General features: G+C 38.7%; 1 protein-coding gene and 1 long non-coding RNA gene across 11 annotated transcripts in view; one reads left to right on the top strand and one right to left on the bottom strand.

The window, feature by feature from the left end:
* LOC107981573 (hepatocyte nuclear factor 4-gamma) overlaps nt 1-17541 on the bottom strand; it is a 436128-nt gene that overhangs the window by 339920 nt on the left and 78667 nt on the right. The window lies entirely within an intron of this gene.
* The window catches only part of LOC116416609, a 233330-nt gene that overhangs the window by 209558 nt on the left and 6231 nt on the right, over nt 1-17541 (top strand). Inside the window, exon 4 of the long non-coding RNA XR_004226954.2 lies at nt 5655-5774. This is a non-coding gene — a long non-coding RNA (uncharacterized LOC116416609). The remainder of the gene's footprint in view (nt 1-5654; nt 5775-17541) is intronic.

Here is a 17541-nt window from a genome sequence, read left to right as displayed (position 1 = left end):
CCGAGAAGTACTAGAATTTGATACATTTTGCTTTGCTTAATAAAGTCGTACGCTTTTTTAAAATCTATAAATAGATGGTGTATGGTTTCGCAGAATTCCCACTTTTTCTCTAACAACTGTCTTATGGTAAACATTTGATCGCTCGTCGATCTGTTGCGCCGAAATCCGCACTGATAATCTTCTACTATATCTTTCGCGAATGGAGTGAGTCTAGCTTGTATTACGTTTGACAGAACTTTGTAGCACGTTGCTGAAGATACCCCTATAGTTATTGCAGTCTGTCTTATCCCCCTTTTTAAAAATCGGTATAATGACAGATTCCTTCCAATTTTCGGGTATTGTTTCATTTTTCCAGATGGCACATACTAGTTTATAGATTTTGAAAGTGAGCTCGACGCCCCCATATTTGAGTAACTCAGCTGGTATAGAGTCATTTCCCGCGGCATTGTTGTTTTTTAGTTTTTTAATCGCGGCCTCTACTTCTTGGTAGCTCGGTTCCTCCACTTGGAGTTCAGCAGTATGAATTTCATCCCCTAATTCTTCGCTATTTTCGTGCACGTTTAATAATTTATCGAAATAATTTTTTCACAACGACAGTAATTCATTGTCACTTGTTACGAGGTTCCCGTTTTCGTCCTTCATCAATTGCGCTCTACTCCTAAAACCCTTTCTGATGGCGTTAATCCCTCTATACATTTCGCGGGGGTTATTTTCCTTACTGTTAGTTTCTATTCTCCTAATAAGATTCTTTTGATACTCCCGCTTCTTATTTCTGTAGATCGCGCTCGTCTGTTTCCTTACGTTAGAATACTCTTATACGGTCCTATCGCTTCTATTTTGTAAGCTATCTAATTTAGCCTTTTTGCGCCTTTCAAACCAGAGTTCGCACTCTTCGTCAAACCATGGTTTGCTCTTTCGCTTTTTCTGTTTACCCAGTACTTTGTTCGCGGCCTCTTTTACCGTTTTTTCGATGTCCTCCCATAAGCTATTCGGTTCGTCATTCCCCTCCGGCGATGTATTTGCTTCTTCAAGTGCCTGAAACCTGTTATTAATTTCTATCTGGTACCTAATTCGGTCTGTTCTATCTCGTAGCTTCTCAATATCGAAGCTTTCTACCTTGTTTGCTCGCTTACTATTTTGATTCGCTACTAGTCTAGCTCTTAATTTGGCTACTACTAGGAAGTGGTCCGAGTCGCTATCTGCCCCTCTGTAAGCCCTTACCTCGAGAACGTTAGTATGACGTCTTTTTTCAATGAGGAAATGATCAATTTGGTTCTGTGTGGCCACGTTCGGCGATGTCCACGTTGCCTTGTGTATGTCCTTGTGCTTAAAACACGTAGTTTTGATTATAAGATCTTTTGCCGCCGCGAAATTTATGACCCTAATACCGTTATCATTGCTGACTTCGTGCAGGCTTTCCTTCCCTATATTAGGCCTAAACATTTCCTCCCTACCTATTTTAGCATTGAAATCGCCTAATACTATTCTTGTGTCGTAAGACGCGAACTGGTCGATTACCTGCTCTAAAGTTTCGTAATAGAGATCCTTAGCTTCTTCTTCTTTGTCCTCCGTAGGACAGTGCACATTAATAAATACATATCTATACCATTCACCTTCGATAATGATGTACGAGAGCCTATCATTGACGGATTTGAAACTTTTAACCGAATGTATGATGCTTTTGCTTACGATAAATCCGGTGCCTAGAGATCCCCCACTCCCGGCCCCATACAGGTACGTGAAGTTACCCGATGCTAGTACTCCGCCATCTGGCCACCGCGATTCCTGTATTTATACCAAATCTAGATTGTACCTATCAGCTTCCTTTACGAGTTCATTAAACGCGCCTGCTCTGTATAGACTACGAACATTCCAAGTTCCGACCCTTAAGTCCCTTTTGGTTCGGATTTGATTTTTTTGAGCCATGATAGTATGTTAAACCCGCGCGCTTCGGATCCTGTTCCGATCGCAGGTGAGTCCACCGTTCTAGAGGTGATAACCCCCATACCTCTCTAGAACTAACAATAAGTATGAGAGCTTTCCGACTTTGACGAGGACAGTGTCAACTCGTCGTCAGACACACTACGGTTTCATTCTCGCATCCTAACGCCCCCTGCAAGGCAGCGCGCCTTCGCTGGCATCGTTACCGCGTAAGACCAGGTTACGAATCATTCTACACATCCCCATTCGGGGCAGTTGTCATCGCTCCCGCATCCTCCTCGGCAGCAGGATTTTTGCCCATTTTTGTAATGTATGATGAAAGAGATAGATTGAGAGATAAGAGATAATGTGAAGTGTTTTTTTCACGCCTGTTCCTATCGGCTGTCCGCGGCTGCTTATTCAATTTATTCGCGATGAATAAATAGTTACAGATCCGACAAGTCGAATGATACCAGTAACAGAGATAAATCGACGAACGTAACAAATACTTTGAATTTATGGCACATTAGGTTAGGACACACGTGTCTGAATAAAATAAAGGCGCTAAAAAAGCTGTATCCGAATATTAAGGAATTTAGGGAAAATGATTACGGTGTGTGTTTGAGAGACTGCGAAATATGTAAAGTAGCAAAAATGAATAGACTAAAATTCGAAAAAAAAACAAAAAGATGACAAAGAAACCACTGCAAAAAGTCTGTGCAGACACAATGGGACCCATTATGCCAGCTTCCCATCTGAAAGGCTGCAGGTTTATTGTTGTTTTAGTAGATAATTACTCACGGTTTGCGATGGCTTATCCAGTTAAGCAGAAGTCAGATGCAGCTGAATGTATCGATAATTTTATAGCGAAATGTAGAAACATATGCGGAAAAGATCAAAATTTCTGTTACTTAGATTGCGATCAAGCTACTGAATTTACCAGTGGAAAGGCCAAGAAAGTGTTGGATAAATATAGTGCGGAATTAAAGATAGTTTGCCCGTATACACCACAGTTTAACTGCATCGCAGAGCGCTTTAATCAAACAATATAGAAGATTACGAGAGCACTGATGTATGATTCAAGACTGCCAGCGAACGCCTGGGATCTGGCATTGAAAGCTGCAGTGTACCTGTACAATCTGACACACCACAATTCAATCAACCTTAATTTACCGTTATTAATGATCAACCCAGAGTCAAAAATATACATAAACTAGATCAGAAGATTTGGATGCGTAGCGTTTACCAAGGACAACAAACAACCAAGTTTGATAAACTATCGAACGGAACAGTGTTAGTAGGGTATACCGACACGGACTACCTGCTGCTGAACCGAGAAGACGGTAAAGTGTACGAAAGCTGAAATGTACATTTAATTGAAAGCAAGGTCTTGGAGATGTTTATAAACCAGAAGATAAAATGAATTGGACAATAACAAATGTCACTTTGAACAAGGAGACCTGGTTATTCGTGTTCGAGGAAGAAACCCTAGTTCAATCCGAAGAAGTCGTGATAACACCAAAGAAAAGAGATGGGCCACGTAAAGAAAATCAAAAATCAACAGCAAAGACAGACACCCGTTACACGAAGGCAAACTCCAAGTAAAGAAGTTGCGAGTTCAGAAGATGCTTATGATGAAATAGAAGGCCTGAGCGCATATGATCTCTATGCATTGCTGACGTCTATCAACGGAAATCCAAAGTCTTATTGAGAAGCCGTATTGTCATCAGATGCAGACAGATGGCAAGAAGCCATAAGCAAAGGAAGAGAAGCTCTTCAGAAGAATCGGGTATACGAAGTAGTTAGTAGAACGTGTAAGGATGGCAAGAAGGTGAACATTTTGGACTCTAGATGGGTCTTTAAACGTAAAGATAACGGAACCGAACACCCAGACTACGAGCAAGAATCATCATAAGAGGCTTCAAAGACTTGAACTTCTACGAACTCTGCGAAACGTACGCTCCAGTATCACGACTTGCACTTGTAAGAGCAGTTCTGGCTATAGCAAACAAACACGACGATATATTGTGGCAACTGGACGATAAAGCAGCATTTCTTCACAGCCCAATAAAGAAAGAAATATATATGGAAATACCAGATGGCTTCGAAGACTATGAAAATCTAAGACAAACAAAAGTTTGGAAGTTGCACAAGTCCTTGCACAAGTCAACGTGCTAAGTAGACATCAGCAGAATCCGACCAAAAATTAATGGAAATTGGTCACCAGGATATTTAAGTACATTGCTTTCTCTGTGAGTTGGCAATTAACGTACAGAGGACTAAATAAAGGAATGAAGTCATTTTCAGACGCGAGTTTTGCAGATTGCAAGAACTCACTAACTACTAGCGGTTATGTAGTAACGTTGTACGGAGATACGATAGCATGGAGAACGCACAAACAGTCATCTTATGGTGCAATAGCAAAGCAGCAGTACCTTGCACGAAGATGATATGGAAGTAATAAACTCAGGCATGAGACGGAGGTACATGATGTCTACGTTAAGCAGTGCGCTCAAAACGACTATGTAAAAATAGAATAGATTGAATTAAAGGAACAAAGAGCAGATATTTTCACTAAGCCTTTGCCCTCTAATAGCCATAATAGATTAACTAAACTGTTACTAAGACATTAACATAGTTTTCATGTTACAGAGTGACTCTACAGCAGCGACCATGAGCAGAGGCGCAATGGAAGACGGCGGATTAACAGGTCCATAGAAAGATAAGGCGATGTCGAGTAAAATCGGAAGGAAGGTTGGAATGTTGACGATTCCGCACGACATCGAGACCTGTCCGATGGCGCAACAGCGCCAAGATGTTAAGCCGTCTCTATCACGTGATACGCCGCTGAGCTCGGCGGCGCACTCCGCTCGCCGCCTCACTGCTTGCCAGCTCCTTAAGCCAGCAACATGCTACCGCGCACGTCACGTTTCTAAGCCTCACGTTTATTCCTTTTGAAGTTACAATAAAGCCACGTTTACGTTCATCATTCTTATTATGAGGGGTTCTTATTTTGCGTGTTACCTTTTCCTCTCGCGTCTAGCAAATCCTTATATACCAACATAATGCTTTAATTATATATTAAGATTACTGTTGTCATACGATTTTTGTCGACTAAAATACTTAGTTTTTTCCTTAAAGTTGAATGTAATCTCTCTATTGGCCTATTTGATGTATTTGATTTTCCAACATGAAAAATATCCATATGTATATGTTGTAATGGTCTATTGGCGATAATAGGTCCATATTTTCCTGTTTCGTAAGGCTTTCTTTCATATTTGTGTTCTAAGCACACGTCACATTGGTTAATATAGTTCTGTATAATTCTATCCATGTTTAGTGTATACAACTCTTTTTTAAAATGAGCTATTATTTCCTGAATTCCGTTATGGGTTCTATTATGATACTCCTCAAGTTTTTTAAGAAAATTATTTTTGTCCATTACGGGTGTATAAGTATTTGTTTTAATTAACTTTAGTTTTTTAATAAAATGTTTTAGCAGCACTCGGTAAGCTATAATTTCCAAACCTTATTTGTAAAGTAAATACCGTATTGTTTATTTGGTTATATATTTTCATTTAGAAATTTCAACAATTGTATTTCGGCTTTATTCTTATTAATATTTACTATATATTGAATCTTAAGCTTATCTTTAATTATTTTCACACCGTAATCCCTTCCTGATTTTATTATAATACTGTAATTTAATGCATGAATATTTTTGTCTGTTATAGGTAATGAAAATACTGGATCTTCCTCAGCAGTGTGGGCCGTTTCTCGATCGTCGCTGGGGTCTTCGTTCACTTCCTCAATCCGGCATGCTGCTATATCTGAGGTTTAGAGAACCATTGAAAGTGAGTCGTCATCCTCTTCTTGATCATTAATTTTTATTCTGCTTAAGGCGTCAGCCACATAATTTTCACATCCTTTTTTGTATTTAATATCGTAGTCATATTCTTTCAATTTTATTCTCCATCGAATCAATCGTGAATTTGGTGATTTTGAAGACCAGAGCCAAGTAAGCGGCTTATGATCTGTTTCGATTGTAAATTTTTTCCCGTATATGTATAGCCTAAAATGTCGACATGCCTCGACTATTGCTAGTAGTTCTGTTTCGATGGTCGAATAGTTTTGTTCGGCTGAATTCAGGGATCTTGAAAAACATGATATGAGATGTTTATCTTGTGATAAAACGGCGCCAATTGCGACATTTGACGCATCTGTTGTAATAGTAAAAGCTTTTGTAAAATCTGGGTAAGCAAGTATTGGTGCATTGACGATTAACTCTTTTAATTTATTGAATGCTTCTATGTATTGTCTGTCCTCTATGTTTATTTTTTCTTCTTTCTTAAGCACCTTCGTTGGTGGTTTCAATATTTTGGCATAGTTTTTTATAAATATCCTAAAAATGCTTTGATTTCTTTTTGTGTCTTTGAGATCGGATATTCTACAATGGCTTTGATTTTATCTGGATTTGGTTTAATTCCTCCTAGTGTAATTATATGTCCTAAAAAGGGTACCTCTTTTCGTAAAAATTCACTTTTATTAAGTTGCACCAAACCATATTCTCGAAGTTCCTAAAATATTAGTTTAAGATGTTGTAGGTATTCCTGCAGTGACTTGGAAAATATAACTATATCGTCTATGTATACAAAACAAAATTTGTGTAAATATTTTCTGAGAATTTTGTTCATTAACCGTTAAAATGTAGCTGGTGCGTTCTTTAAACCAAAGGGCATACGACAGTACTCATAATGTCCATTTTCTACGGTGAAGGCTGTTTTCTCCACAGAATCTTTGTCAACTGGTATTTAATAAAATCCCTGTGCTAAATCTAATGTAGTAAAATATGTGCATTTTCCTAAATTCTCTAAGATATCATCCATACTTGGCAAAGGGTATTTGTCCTCAATAGTTTTATCATTCAGCTTACGATAATCGATAACCATTCTCCATTTTTTTTTCAACTTGCATCTTGCTTCTTGGGTACTATCCAGACAGGCGATGAGTAAGGTGAATTACTTGATTGAATAATTTTATCACTTAATAATTTGCTCACTTGATCTTGAATAACCTTCTTCAAATGATATAGATATTTATATCTTTTGACATAAATCGGGTTTTCATCCTTTGTTCTTATTTTGTGTGTAACTGCATTTGTGGCTGTAAATTTTCCAAACTCATTGTAGAAGCAATCCTTATATTTTTGACATAATGCCATAATTTTTCTTTTTCTTTCTCATTCATGTGCTCCGTTCGAATTTGCACCTTTGTCTCCTGATGATTACTTAGTATGACTATATTACATTTTTCTAGCATATTATTTAAATAGTTAATTTTAAATTTCGGTGTGCTAATTGAGTCCTATATTCAATATTTGCTTTTAAATTTCAAAGATCTTTGTGACCTATTAAACAATCATATGTAGAATACCAAGGGGCAATTAATGTAATTTGTGTATCGTCACCTAACTCTTGGTAAAATTATAAAAGTGAGTGCATGTGTTCCTTGTGTTGTTTTATGCACAGATTTAATTACAAATTTATGTGAAAAAATTTGAGAATAAATCATATGCCACTTCAGGGTTAATAATTGATAATGATGCTCCCGAGTCTATAAGTATATTATGCGATGGATTTCTACACTATATTAAATAAATTAAAACAATAAAATAAGCAATTTTGTAAAAATCCACCAGAACTAGTGAATCATTCCAGAATGACAATTATTTCATGATAGATATGTGGCAAAAACATGAAGCCATTATACTACCGCAGAAAAATGAAGAAGAAATTGGATTTAGTCATCTTTTTTAATAAAAAATGGTTTACAAAAAGTAAACATGTAACATTTCACATAAATCAGCAATATTTACATACAGATATAAAATTCTATGTATATATGTAATTTTTTCTAATAATTAATTACTAATAATGTGTATGAATACATATACCATACAACATAGTAAATAAAAAAGTAGTAAAATATGGCAAATATTTATACTCGTATTATTAATCTGAATTATATCATGAATCATATGCGATAAATATATGCATATTTCACATACACTATCAGAGGTGATCTTAAGATTAGGTCCAGATGAAAGGGTCGATGCTGCTAACAATTCTTTGTGCAGATATGCTCTTTTTTCGAAGTTATTTGTTTGTGAACATAAAATTACAAATGCTGTGTGTATTCATGCATATCACAAGATGTAATCTGCAAATTTGGTTCAGAAGGAACGGGTGTCGCAAATATTTATTTGTGCAGATGTGATTTTTTTTTTTTAAAGCTTTAAGTAATTATTTTCTTTATGTAAAGAGTACATTTTATAATCAAATATATGTCTCAAACAAACATTACAATAAATTATATACTTTTATTTATTTATTTATTCATTCAGAAAAATACATACAAAGCATTGAAACAATGCTTGTAGTCCCACAAAGGTAAACATAGTTACCTGCTCGCAGGTCTGGGATATAAAAAATAACAAAATATAATACAATAATTTGTATACTAATACTCACTAACTAAAAAAACAGTTATAATCTTTCTCCTAATTAACATGCTTATTATAATTTACTGAGATCATTTTACAAACTTCTCCTTACTTATATTAATATTATATATACCTAATACAGGTTTTCATCTCTTTTTAGCAGTTTATTTTAATCCAGTTTTTAATTCGTCTAATCTGTGCATACTTTTCAATATTTACATTTTTTAATTCATTCAGTAGTGCATCAAAAACGATAATTGCTTTTTTATAGCTATTCTTGTCGCTCATTTGTTTTTTATTTTTAGGAATTGTAAGGCTTTTGTTTCTAGTCATACTTTTTGAGGCTAGAAACCACTCTCTGAGATCATCATAGTGCAATCTTAGAGCCTCAAGACAGAAAAGTTGTTCCAGATCAAGCGGATTGTTTTAGACTACAAAATTCCTTTTATTTACTATTTTCAGTATTTTCTTTTGTACCTTTTGTAATATATTCAAATTATTACGATATGCTCCTCCCCAGGCAATAATTCCATAGCTTATTGCACTATAGAAGAAGGCATAATAAACCATTCTCATTGTTTTGACTGGCATAGTTTTAGCTATTTTATAGAAAATATAAACAAGGTATTTAGTTTTCTTAACTAAGTATTCTATGTGCTCGTTCCATTTTAGATTGTAATCCAAGACTATCCCCAGGTACTTGGCACTTTCCACTCTTGCAACTACCTTATCCCCGATCTTAATATGAGTTTGAGTTGGTACACTATCACTGTAGCTGCCAAACGTCATACACACTGTTTTACCCACATTCAGAGATAATTTATTTAAGGCTAACCACTCGGATAGCACTCCCAAGAAATTGTTCATGTTATCTTGGGCATCGTCCCAATTTTCTCCTGTTGCAACTATTGCTGTATCATCCACGTAGGCCATAATTGCCTCCATGGAAATCTCATTCAAGATATCATTAATAGACAATATAAACAATAGTAGATAGCACCTTGTGGGACCCCAGTGTTTACTAGTAAGAAATCACTCTCATTACTATCGATTTTGACTTTTTGATATCTGTTTTCTAAGTAGCTTGCAAGGAGATCAAGTGCCTATCCTTTAATACCTATGTAATACAACTTATCGAATAATATCCGGTGGTCAACTGTATCAAATGCCTTCGCCAAATCCAAGAAAGTTACAATCGTTGGGATTCGCCGGTCAACATTATTATACAGTGTATTTATTAAAGTATTAATTGCATTTTTTGTACTAATCTTTGAATACACATATTGTATATATTTATATGCTAAAGGGTCTGCTATGAGATTACCAATAATTTTTATTTTCTTAGTATTTATCCTATCTACGCCACCATTTTTAAATTTCAGTGCTTTAATTATAATTGTAATTTCTAGTGTGTATGTAGGCTTAAGAAAAATCGACTTAGGGTTCATTTCTGGCATTTTTAGCGTCCTACTAGTAGGCTTAGTAATACTAGTACTTAATTTATTCCCTATTCCACAGAAAAATTAATTCATTTAATTCGCTATTTGTACCGTATCAGTAACCTTATTGTTGTCAACTATTATATGATTTATGTGCTCATTAGTATTTGATTTTTACCCATTTAGTATAATAATAATCAAATTGATTTTATTTGACATTTTTTAATCATTCTTAATCGACTTTGATATCATACATTTTACGCTCTAATCGATTTAAATACCTTTAATTCCTTTTAATTGTAATAATTGGAATTAAGATAAAGTCTCAGAATCGATTCATTTTTCTTTTATCGATTTTAATCCGGGTTTTTTAGCAGGGTGATGACTTTATCCAGTATTCTGGCATCAGTTTTATACTGTGCTCTGAGTTATTTATTATTTTTGTCTATTTGTCATAAATCATACAATAGTTGTTTTTTATTACACGAATTAATTATAGAATTAGTAATTCAATTTTTTCTACCTAGTTGTCTTTTCTTTCTTAATTTGGTTGTAGCCAATTCAATGCAATGCCTTATCTCACATATAAGCTTATTTATAGCATTATCGGGATCTTTGATCGCCATAATACCACGCCAGACTTAGCAAAGTCAACTAATTTTGTATAATTAATGTAAGTATCCGGCTCACTACTTTCTCTCTTTATTTTATTTACCACAATGAAAATAGGGTAGTGATCAGTAATAGCAAGCTTAGTTTTATATGTGGCCGTAGATAGATTTTCAGATATTATGAAGATGTTGTCTATCCAATACCACTTTGAGATTCGAATAGGGAGTCTTGTAATAACCGCGGATATTTGACAACGATGTGCCGACGGCCAGGGGAGCTGCCGCGCGCTGGCGGCTAGAGTTAGTCTCGTTGCGCTATTGACACGAGTAGCAGGCGCTGCTATTCCAAGAGTTTTCCCTTGTGAACTCCTGCGAGCGATCGAGAGTAAACTACAACCGTCCATACGTCCCCGGTGAACCTTAGTGACGTCCGTCCGAGTAGCTGGACTTTCACATCCGAGGCTGGACCACATCCGTGCGTTCGAGTACTACTGCCACCGATCAAGTCTGTAAGTACCGCTCTCACTCTCTCGTGTATTGACTGGGTAATACCGCTCTCTCGACTCTCTTTACCGCTCGTTGAAGTGTGCGGCGCTGCACCTTCGTGTGTAACATAATAATTGAATATATTATATTATTTTATACTCCCCGTGTGTTCTTTAACTCGACCCGACCTACGCCGCCTCCGCGGGCTCGTGTAGACACACGTGCATTATCTGAGTCAGCCGAGCCGTGCCTTCTACACGTCCGACGTTTCTAATTATAATAAACAGGGCCCTTATGGTCCTGGTTGTAACGCGCAATTAATGATAGTAAGCACGCGTTATAAATGGCACCCCAAAACATGTGTCTAGGTTAAGCTAAATAACTCGCGAGTGTACGAAAAATTCTGTAGCAGCTACTCGTGCTACAGTGTCGACACATTGTAAGCGTACACTCGGAAAAACCGACCGCAACGCTAAAAAGCAATAGACAGTGTCGAATAAATCGCACAGTTTAGCTTCGTAGCGGCAGGAATCAGCCTTCGAAATTCGAAACGACCAACGGCCGAGCGGCCAGCGACAGTGAGCGTACATTGTTTTCATCGCGCGCCGCGAACCGAGAGCTCGGATATACAAACAGTGTCGTCCGTTAGGCAGCGAATTTTCGGCTGAGTGCGAGTTTTGAATTTTTTCCTTCTTGGCTGAATTTTGTCCGACTCTGCTTCTGAACAAATGTCAGAATACTCAACGAGCACCATGTCTCTAACTGGCTCGCGTATAGCGTTACATGATCACATACGATCGATGAACACGAATACGTTAGGTCAAGCGTTAGATTTCCTAGGGTTGCAGGATAGGGGAGCAGAAGAAGACAAAATGCGTCGTTTGTTTAGATGTTTAGCAGGAGACTACGCGCCAGAAGATTTCCGTCCGTCGCTAAATTCGTTAAATTCAGATGAGTTATTTAGGTCACGGGCGACACGACGCGCGTCTTACATAACAAATTATATTCCGCAAGAAGTCAGCGGCATATTAGAAGAGGATGAGCAAAATGCGAATCTAATAAATTTAAGAATTCTGCAACAAAGAAATACAATCCGTAATCCTGACGTTGTCATTCAGGAGCAACAGGCGTATCAGCCATTGGATTGCAGCAATCCAAGCGAAATAGAAAACGAATTTAGCTAGTTGAACCCAGTAACAATAGGGTTCGGTCAACCGTTGCACAGAGAACAGGTTCGACAGCCGTTGGCTACAATTTTTGGAGGTAATCCGTGTGGTAATACTAGTACTGGTGGGAACAACTTTATCGAGGAAAGTCTCGAAAATTCGGATCAGAAAACAATCGTCTCGAATCCCCCAGAATCAGCTGATGAACCAACGAGAACAGTTAGCGGCGATTTCCGTATATATTTAGCTAGCGACGGCCGTATGTATAATTTGCCGACAAGAATCGTCGACGACCTGTTAAAGAAGGACGACGAAATCGCACAATATAAGAAAATCCAAAATGAAGCGTGCGAGTATATAAGGAAATTGCACATGGCCAACACCGCTCATAGAGAACCTCCAGCGTGCAGTACTCGATTAGAAACATCAGAATTTACACGGTCAAAAGAAGATGCACCACCACCAGTGGAGACCAGGAATAAACATGTAAAATTTAATGATACCTACACTACACGGTATTTTGAACCAACGACCAAGAATTTCTCAACTTCGGATTTAGAAGCTAGCAACATGTACCAGCAACCTCAGCGAAGGTCAAATCAACAGTCGACACCACACAACCATACGCCTGGCCAACTACGGCCGATTCAGCCTCCGTGCACGTTACCACAGTCGAGTTACGAGAGAAATATTTTTTCACAAAATAGAATGGCACAACAGGCATAAATACCTATATGGCATCAAAGCCAGGGTTACCAGACGTGCGATCAGCATAGTGTAAACCAACTACAGTATACTGGTAATTCCCAACAAAACGGTGGGAATGTTTGGAGAGAGGGGGACCAGTCGATACTTCCGAATCGTCTGGTTTCAGAACGCGAGCCGAGCAACCAACAGACTAATCCGTCTAGCTGTTGTGATTCTAATCTCCAAAGTACGATAAGAGAAAATTCAGCCGATATCAATGATAAGATACGGAAATGGAATATAAAATTCGGAGGTACATCAACAGAAGACGTAGAAGAGTTTATTAGACTAGTCGAAGGTTACAGGAAACTCGCACGTCCGAGGATATCTGACGAAGAATTATTAGACGCGCTATCACACACCACTTCGCTACTATCTGGAAGAGCACTGAAATGGGCTCGAGTTGAACGTCCGAAATGGCACACGTGGGAAGATTTCTGCAAGGAGGCCAGAGCGACATACGGAATGACAGATGAAGAGCGTTCACAATTAATAGTGGAAGCTAGCTCACGTACGCAAGGACCACAAGAAGATGTAAACGATTACTACGTTAGTATGGTCATGATATTCAACCGTATGCCTGAAGCTCTGCTAATTAGACAGCGGCTGGAAATTGTATACCAGAATATGAATCCAGAGCTAAAGCTTATTTTTGGTCGAATGGAATTTGAGACTCTGAACGAGTTCAAGAGTAAGGCTGTGAGCGCTGAAAAACGGACGAGGGCTAAGTCACGCTATAAGCCACCCCCTACTCCAGATAAGTCTATGCTGCCAGGAGCGGCTTACAATCGACCGGAGAAGGTTAAAAATAAGAATCAGCCGGCGATTGCGGCTATCGGTCCAGCTGGTGCAGAGGAACCACCTCTTTGGTTCAAGACTTGGTCTAGTACTAATTCCTCAAATGCCAAGAAAGACAACAACGGCCGTCAGAACCAAAAAGGGGCGAATAAGCCTGATAAGAAGAAAACCTCTGCGGCAAATCAGCAGGCTAAGCCCACCGCGTCGACAGAAGATAAAAATAAATCTAACTCCAAGGAAGGTGATAAGTCGTCGGGAAAACCAACCAATCCAGCAAATAAAGATAAAAAAGAATTAGTTTGTTGGAATTGTAAATTACCTTGCTACACTAAGAAGACATGTCCCGACTGTGCGGGAAAAGCAAAAGGGGAACAGTAAGCGAGATCCGTACTGACGTACTGAAAATGCAATTAAATAGCAATTACAGTATTTCTTAACATTTGACCTTGAAATGGCCTTGTGAAGGTCATGAAAAAAATTTTGAAATACCGTTTCGGACGTAAAATTTCCTGTTCCCACCGTCACCACGTGGATGTACCCTGGGGGCAAACAAACAGCATATTTGAAGAAATTGCAAAATAATTTCAACATCAAAAAAAGAAGTTATTTCGCGAAGTCTTTGTTTGCCTTGAGAGCAGACAAGACCGAATTAAGTTTTTAGCTATATTGAGATTCGAATGATTTTATTATTACTGATTTTACGATTTTCACTGATTTTAATATTTTTGAGGGAAGTTAAATAAAATAACACTTTTTATGGGAAAAAGTCCGCAGACATAAAAAACCCAATTTACTAAGAAGAACACAAGAAAAAAACGTTGATTAAGAATACAAAACTGCGAGTGAAGTCGACACAAAGAAAAACGCCGTTGAGCGCGCACGCAACACGCGGTACACGCAAATCACACATTCACATGCACACACGATTGTTCAATTTTATTGTTGCTGTCACAGTTTGACAAAAGAAAAGAAAACCGAACGTGGGTCGGTTGATGAACGCAACACGCGACTCGTGGGGTCCCGTATATACGTCGCTAGGCCACAACAAAGGCAAACCGCTCGTGGGTCGGTTATGAATAAAATGCGATTTAATTGAATATTAAACTCGCGATATTAGTTTGAACTTTATAATCGTAATCGCATAAAGCAAAGTCAAAAACGAGGAAGACTTCCGCTCGTTGGAATGGCTGTCGACTGACCGACTGGCATGCACCCGCACTGGAAGATGTCAAAAAACGTGGCGCGAATGCGCGCGCAAGAACGAAGCGCCCGGCAGGTGCTGCCACCACCTCGTGAGCCGTGTTGCGACGCAACATACTCCCGGGGAAGATTGCAGAATCGGAGTTATAAATTTACGAGATGACGCAAATAGAGTTCAAAAAAGATACAAGCAACGCTTAATTAATCGCAACATGAAGTTTATAACTAATTATATCGACGAACAGTAACATATTTACAAACGTTAAACTTACATTTTAACGCTAATCTTGATTTTACTTGACAAGGAACAGACTAGACAAGTAAAAGATCAGTTTCCTTTGGAGTGACTGATCTGTTGATCACAGATGATTATCCTAATGAACAATATTTACAAGAGATAGCTTAAACCTATGAAAATAAAATACTACTTAATAACTAGAGGGAACCTCAACCATCTTGAAACCTAATACCCGAATTTTCCGTATTAAGCATCGCGTCGCAAAAGCCAAGCTTCGCGCTTGACTCCTGAGCTTCTGGCAGTAGAAATTCCGGATCTACTTCTCGCGGGCCAGGTATAAAAGGTGCTACACAGAATACGACGTGGCTCAACTCGTTTATGGCAAGCCAAATCGCGCACATCTGTGGCAAAAATCGGCATTACAAAACGACGCTAATGGTGAGGTTCCGATGCGGTCGCTAACGGTCATAACAATTTGCTAATCTAAGTCGTGGGAAGAATACACAAACGGGTGATGTTACGCTTGTAGATGCCGGTTGAAGTCTTGACAGAAGCTACTCGAGCGATGCCGTCACTCCCAGGATGTACCTCGACGATCACACCCAGTGGCCATCTTGAACAATAGGTGATATCGTCCATTAGAATCACCACCGATCCAACGATGAGTTCCGCAGTAGAGTCATGCCATTTTTGGCGGGTTTGCAATTCATGCAGGTAATCCTTATGCCATTTATTCCAGAAGTCCTGGCGCACTTTGGTAAGGAATTTGTACGTCGAGAGTCGATTGCCTGGAACTGAAAGGACAGATTTTTCTGGTAAGACATTGAATGGACGTCCTACTAATAGATGAGCAGGAGTAATGGACACAGGATCGTTGGGGTCAGTAGAAAGCGAACAGAGAGGACGAGAATTGAGGATTGCCTCAATTTGGATGAGAAGAGTGTTAATCTGTTCGTAAGTGAGTTTCTGATCCTTGAGAACACGCTTAAGATGGTGTTTGAAGCTTTTGACAGCTGCTTCCCAAATACCTCCGAAATGAGGAGACAGAGGTGGATTGAAATGCCACTCTATCCGTTTGGCAATGGCATAAGTGCCTATTGTCTTTCGAAATTCTGGAGTTTCAAAAAGATCATAAACTTCACGAAGTTCGTTACTAGCCCCAACGAAATTAGTGCCATTGTCCGAATAAACATGTTCGGGGACTCCTCTGCGGCTGATGAACCGATCAAAGGCAGCCAGGAAACCTTCAGAGGAAAGATCGGTCGCCAGTTCGATATGTACGGCCTTACAAGCTAGACACACAAAAACGCAGCCATAGGTTTTGATGAACGACCTATTTCGATCCTTTTTTTCTTTGATTAAGATTGGACCAAAGAAATCTACTCCTACATGAGAGAAAGCTGGCGATTCATTTATTCGAGTCTTGGGTAGATCGGCCATTTGAGCATGAACGATTGTTGGCCGTTGACGAATACACTCCACACAATGTCTAACAACATTCCGCACTTGGTTTTTTCCATTGAGAATCCAATACTTCGATCTGATGGAAGAAAGAGTGGATTGAATTCCAGCGTGGAGATTGACACGATGAACCTGGCGGATAATCATATCTGTAACCGGATGTTTACTAGGAAGTAAAACTGGATGTTTTTGATTGTATGGAAGATCCGACAATTTCAAACGACCCCCTACCCGAAGTAACTTGTCGTCTTTGATAAAAGGATGTAAACTGCCTAACCAAGTTTTGAGATTGGGAAATTTTTTCAATTGACGAATTTCAATTGAAAAATTTTCGGATTGAACCATGAATATGATTTGATCTTCTGAATTTAATAATTCAGAGACCTCCAATGGTCGGATCAACTGGAGAATCTTGGAAATCCTATCCTTCGATTCGGAGATCTCTGGGAACAACCGTTCTGGTTTCTTTTGAGATCTGATTCGTTTCCAACGCAGAATAAAAGCAACAACCCTCACAAATCGTTCAAAACTCGAGAAACGCAAATAGATTTCGCTGTATGCAGGCTTGGTAAGAAAACAACCAGCCCTTTTGAGAACTAGAGTTACCGATGAGCAAGGAGTGGATGATTCAGGCCATTCTCCTTCGGGAAGACGTAACCAATCAGGACCAGAATTCCACAAAGAATTAGCTAGAAATTCAGATGGTAATTGGCCTCTGGAAAGTGAGTCAGCTGGATTGTCTTCAGACTTAACATGTCGCCAATGCACGATGTCTGGTAACGATTGGATGTACGATACCCGATTAGCCTCGAAAGTTTGCAATACGTGAGGAGATTTCTTTAACCAAAAGAGAACGATGGTTGAATCGGACCAAAGGTAGATCTGATCAATGGAAAAATGGAGTTGAGATTTAGACTCAGAAAGGAGCTTTCGAAGAACTACAGCCGCGCTGAGTTCTAGCTTAGGAATGGTA

The sequence above is a fragment of the Nasonia vitripennis genome (assembly GCF_009193385.2).
Source record: "Nasonia vitripennis strain AsymCx chromosome 2 unlocalized genomic scaffold, Nvit_psr_1.1 chr2_random0012, whole genome shotgun sequence".
NCBI classification, from domain to species: Eukaryota; Metazoa; Arthropoda; class Insecta; order Hymenoptera; family Pteromalidae; genus Nasonia; species Nasonia vitripennis.
The sequence above is the reverse complement of the archived record's forward strand: the minus strand, read 5'-3'. Positions and strand labels throughout refer to the sequence as shown.